The sequence below is a fragment of the Narcine bancroftii genome, chromosome 2 (assembly GCF_036971445.1).
Source record: "Narcine bancroftii isolate sNarBan1 chromosome 2, sNarBan1.hap1, whole genome shotgun sequence".
In the NCBI taxonomy this organism is placed as follows: domain Eukaryota; kingdom Metazoa; phylum Chordata; class Chondrichthyes; order Torpediniformes; family Narcinidae; genus Narcine; species Narcine bancroftii.
The window spans coordinates 216,367,468-216,373,467 of record NC_091470.1 but is presented as its reverse complement, the minus strand read 5'-3'; the positions used below and the strand labels follow the sequence as shown (position 1 = coordinate 216,373,467).

Here is a 6,000-nt window from a genome sequence, read left to right as displayed (position 1 = left end):
CTGTCCAATGGCTTTATGGTATTCTCTGGATTTTCTTTCTTTTTTTTCTTCTTATTTTCTTTTTTTAGGGGTTGGGAGGGAGGGGAGGTGGAAGGGTTGGATGGTGGGGTAGGATTATATATACCATGTATAATTTTTTGAAATAACTTCTGGAATTGAATATAATGTAACTATTACTGTGGTTTAAAATTTATAAATAATCAAAAAAACCTGCATGATTTTTTTCAATATTAACAAAGAAACATAATACTCACCCAGCTCAGGACAAGAGACACAACTTCAAACATTTTCCATTTATAGCACATTAGGAATGCGTGAGGATTTATGAGTGTATTGTATTAAAACCTGTACACCTGCTGCAGTCATACAGAAAGTAGCACAAAACCCAATTTTATCACAGAATGGAGGTTTATTTTGGAACATGTTATATTCACATATTACCATCATTGTATTGTAGTCAATGGGAAATGACATCAGATCTACAAACATAACCTTCAAGACAGAACTGCATTAGAGAGCTAAACAGATTGCAGTTTAAAAAAATTTGTGGCAATATAGCAGATTAAAAAAAGCCTATACAAAATCTCATTGAACCCTCATGTGCTGTTAACTGGAAACTGCTCAGAATGGCGTATGTGCTGGCTGGTCACATTGGATAGTCACAGATATTCTTAAAAATATTAAAATCCTCTTTGAATGTCTTTTACATAACTGATACAGAACCTCCTGAAGCGATGGCTGGTCAAGGAAGAGTGCAAACTCAATCGAAGGGCAAGTGCGAATGTACTTTTAAGATTTGATTTATTGGACATGTTGCGAAAAGGACCACTTGCAATAAGAGTTCTACAAGGCCTGTAACTAATGCCACACCCAACCAAAAACCAAGCTACTGGAGTACATCAAAAATCTGGGATTAAATACCAAAGTAACTCGGAGGGGGGGAGATAAAATCCTTATGTGATGTATTGAGCCTTCTAAAATTTTGGTTAAAAATGTAGCTCTGATGTTTAAAAACTCCTCAATTTTATTTTGTATTCAAGTGTCCTTGAGATAGGGTTCATAAGCTGAAAGGATACAAGAAGTATTATTTTGAATTCCATTAAGAAAATGCATGGGCTAGTAATCTTCTCGTCATTTTTTTTCTAGACTGATAATCATTAATATGTTTAAAAACGTCGAAGAGTTTTGGAATATCAAATTATGTAGAAATGTTCAACAGTAAACCTATGCCAAATTTAAATACTGAAACATCTATTTTGTATTTGAAACCTGAACATTTGACCAACTCATGTCCATATTATGGGAAATGTAGACATAACAGGATTCTTGATATTAAAACAATTGAGGAAAATAAAAAGTTAAACTCCTTTTGAGAATTACTAGTGCAGGTCCAAATACTGCAATGACCTGCATGTGCCAGTCAAGATTAAACAGCGAAAGTGGTAATCTAATAACGGTCAAACTTTGAAAAATCTAGTATACAGTACTTGTATAATAACCGTGCAAAATACCTTTTGCATAATAAAATTGCGCATTCACCAGCCATTACTGTGTAATCATGATTAAAATGTGTAAAGAGATGAACATTTTCTACAGAAATAGAATCTAAAACTAAGTACATATTGACAGGTTTACAACACCATTAGTGCTTCATCGATGAAACAAAAAGGCTTTCAGAAAATTATCTAAACCAAAAAATACTGAAATGAATGAGCACAAATGGTCATTTCTTACACAAGCCAAACAAACTAACTGCAAATAACTGGTGGTGAACTGCCAACTACAAAAAGCATACGGATCAACTTAAACGCTTATTCTCACAGCACACGTACCCAAAAGTACAATAAATAGTGTGAAAAATTAGAAATGGACATGGATTTTTTTTCAAACCACAGCTTGCAACCCCTTTAATGCTCATAATATTTAAATACTATATATATTATATAAATGTGCTGTATATTATATAGAAGCAGCATTTTCCTAATTTCACCATACAAAATGACTTAAAGATACTGAAAAAAATAGTTGTGATTGGAATATGGCTTCTGAAGAAATTGTTTAAGGAAAAAAATTACGTTGGATTTATCTGCACCTATGATGTGTCATTTTCAGTAGCTACTCCACTGGCCACCGAGACAGAGGTGCACCAAAGAAGAGGTACAAGGACTGCTTAAAGAAATCTCTTGCTGCCTGCCCCATTGACCCCCGCCAGTGGGCTGATATCGCCTCCAACCGTGCATCTTGGCGCTTCACAGTTCGGCGGGCTGCAACCTCCTTTGAAGAAGACTGCAGAGCCCACCTCACTGACAAAAGACAAAGGAGGAAAAACCCAACACCCAACCCCAACCCACCAATTTTCCATTGCAACCGTGCCTGCCTGTCCCACAGCGGACTTGTCAGTCACCAACGAGCCTGCAGCAGGCGTGGACATACCCCTCCATAAATCTTCATCCGTGAAGCCAAGCCAAAGAAAAAAAGATTAAAGCAGAAAGTTTAGCAGATGACTTCCAATGCATAGACAAAAAGCACCATGCATATTTAAGTTACAAATATGAGTGTACATTGATTTACTGAAAGGCAATTATGTGTATATTCAACTAATTCTGAAGCGGAATTTGTTGCTCAAAGTTTACTTTAACTGCCAGTATCACAGGAAGGCAGATTAGTAATATTGGACGGAGTCAAACTGTACGAGAGAAAATGCGGCAGCTGAATCTAAAAAAAACCCTGCTGAAGGAGATCTCCAAAATTAAAGAGATACACAAGAGAGTGCAGATGCTAGAATCTGGATCAAAAAATAAACTGCCAAGGGACTCAGCGGGTCAGGAAGCATCTGTGGAGGAAAGGAGACAGCTGATGTTTTAGGGCGAGACAATATCATGACCAAAATTAAACCGCAGTAAAAATGTAGTAAAATCCCAAACTGTACAAATCTGACCCATAACAATAGCTATATACAAAAGTTATTTTCAGCTGCAATATCAAACTTTGGCAATATGGAAATGTTTTTCTTTTTAAAAAGCCTAACTTTTACTGAGAAATAAAATATCCAGTACACAGATCTTTCTTCATGGAAATAATCTTGCAGCTCAAAGAAGATCACCACAATTGATAATTTTCTGAATTGGTTCTTTATCGCAAGTGTCCACTGAAGACTTCTACATACTTGTTGTTCCTAAGGAAAAAAAGCAAGTCTATTAGGAAATGTATTAGCAGTCCACTAAAACTCTGAAGATACATTTGATGATGTTCCACTACTGTAGATTTTCCATTAGCTACAGGTCTCCCACTGGGTTATATTATTCTTAAATCTTCCAAAGAAATATTCATATTTATAATTATAAAGATATTTAATGCCACAGATTATTCCACCTTCCTAACAAAAATTCCTTCAATGGCCATTTTTTGATCGCCTTTTGTCTAACTATACGAGAACCTCTTTGGCTTCTTTAGGTTCATTTGTGTGGCTCCTCGGGTTACCAATAGCTATAGAAATGCAAAAGGTGACCAGGGAATAATTGCTTCCATGTAGCAATAATACAAGTTCTACATTATTAATGTGAACAACCTACAAGGGCCTGGGGGAAGGTTGTGTTGTTGCTGTTCCTAAAATTGTAACATTAATCAGATTTACTTCTGTAAGATCCCAGGCAGAGATGGAAAGTGTAGAAATTGGGGACAGGCAAAGTACTGGAAGATTGGAGGGTTGCAAACGCTCCCCTGTTCAAGGGAGTAGAGACTATAGACCATTATAGAGCACAGACCAGTGAGTCTTACTTCAGTGGGCAAGCTTTTGGGAGAAGATCCTGAGAGAAATTATTTGCAAGCATTAAGAGAGGCATAATCTGATTAGGGATAGACAGCATGGCTTCATCAGGGAAGGTCATGTCTCAGGAGCCTGAATGAATACTTTTGAGGATGTAACAAAGAACACTGATGAATGTAGAGTGCTGGATGTAGTGTGTATGGATTTCAGTAAGGCATATGACAAGGTTCCCCATCCAAGGTTCAAACAGAAAGAAACATGAAATCCAAGGAGGCCTTGCTTTGTGGAAACAGAATTGGCTTGCCAGAGAGGGTGGTTGTAGATCAGTGGTTCTCAACCTTTCTTTCCACTCACATACCACGTTAAGTATTTGATGTTCTGTGATTAGTAAGGGATTGCTTAAGGTGGAGTGTGAGTGGGAAGGGAAGGCTGAGAATCACTGCTCTGGACCCAATTGTTACTGAAATACTTTGCTTGAGAAAAAATGGTCATTGGCCCATTTCTTTTGGAGTTATAAAACCATGCACATAACGAGTCAATGAGGTACGATTAAAACAGTGGTTTACAAACTTTTTCTTTCCACCCACTTACCACCTTAAGCAATCCCTTACTAATCACAGAGTGCCTATGGCATAGGGATTACTTAAAGTGGTATGCGAGTGGAACCACTGTTGTCGATAGTTTGTATTCTGCATAGAGATCGGGGTTCTATAGGACTCTGTTTTGGGACCCCTCCTCTTTGTGATTTTTATTAATGACCTGGATGAGGAAGTGGAAGGGTAGGTTAGTAGTTTTATGAATGAAACGAATATGGGTGGTGTTGTGGATAGTCTGGAGGGCTTTTGCCAGAGACTACAAAGAGACAGTGATAGGATGCTGAGCTGGGCTGAGAAGCAACAGATGGAATGGTTCATTTCTGAAGGTCAAATGTGAAGGCAGATTACAATGTTAATGGGAGGACTCTGAGATGTGTGAACAAACTGAGAGATCTTGGCATCTGTGTCCATAGGACACTCAAATCTGCTGCACAGGTTGATAGCGTTATTAAAAAGACAAATGGGTGTGTTGGTCTTCATTAACCATGGGATCAAGTTCAAGAGCGTGAGATAATATTACAGTTACAAGACCTTAGACCCCCCTTGAAATATTGTGTTCTGTTCTGGACACCCCATTACATGAAATATATGAATGATATAGGGAGGATTAAGAGGAGAGTTACAAGGATGTTGGTTGAAACAGAGAGCATGACAGTGACACAGATGGCGTTAGGGCAACACTGTTACAGCGCCTGCGATTTGGACTGGGGTTCAAGTCCCACTCTGTCTGTAAGGAGTTTGTACATTTTCCCCATGACTGCGTGTTTTTCCTGGGGGCTCCGGTTTCCTCCCACTGTTCAAAACATATCGCGGGTGTAGGTTAATTGGGTGTAGATGGGTGACACGGGCTTGTGGGCCTAAATAGCCAGTTACTGTGCTATATGTCTAAAAAAATTTTTTTAATTAAATAACTTATGAGATAGGTTGAGGGAACTTGGTCCTTTTTCCTTGGTGTGATAAAGGATGAGGGGTGACCTGATACAGGTGTTCAAGATGATGAGAAGCATTGAACATGTGAATGGCCAGAGGCATTTTCACCAGGGCTGAAATAGCTAACATGATTGGCCAGAGTTTTAAGGTGCTTGGGAAGAGGTACAGAGGGGATGCAAGACGCAAGTTCTTTACATTGAATAGTGGGTGCATGGAATGTGCTGCTGGCCATGGTAGTGGAGTAGATACAATAGCTTCTTTTAAGAGGTAAGTAGATGGGTACATGGAACAGAGAAAAAGAGGAATATGTAATAGGGAAAACCATACAGTTGATATTCTCGTTTTTATTATTATTATGTCGACATGACACTGTGGGCCAAAAGGCCTACACTGTGTTGTACATTTATATGTTCTATAATATTGCAGTCAAGTTATTAGTCTCCTTAGTAAATTCATGTATGGGAATTCTTTGAACAAGATGATGTATTGTTATTCTGTTTAAATTGTTGAACTCAGGTGCACACAAACTTCGTGGCCTCCAAGCTATAATAAAAATTCTGCCAAAATGTAAGCATTTATTCAATCTTTTAAACACAAGTGAGAATTTTACAAATGAGTTTGCTCCATAGATATTAAAATGCTTAAACGTACTTCCTTATAATTAAAACCCTTTCAATATAAATAGCTTTGATTTATTGACTAAATCTT

The 6,000-nt window shown here is 37.8% G+C and overlaps 1 protein-coding gene across 3 annotated transcripts in view; it reads right to left on the bottom strand.

Annotated features, from left to right (window-relative positions):
- Positions 1-389: 389 nt before the first annotated feature.
- Positions 390-6,000, bottom strand: part of LOC138755069 (zinc fingers and homeoboxes protein 1-like) — a 28,542-nt gene continuing 22,931 nt past the window's right edge. For all 3 annotated transcript variants that reach the window (XM_069920271.1, XM_069920273.1, XM_069920272.1), the window contains exon 3: positions 390-3,175. The gene's annotated coding sequence lies outside the window, so the exon portion shown is untranslated. The remainder of the gene's footprint in view (positions 3,176-6,000) is intronic.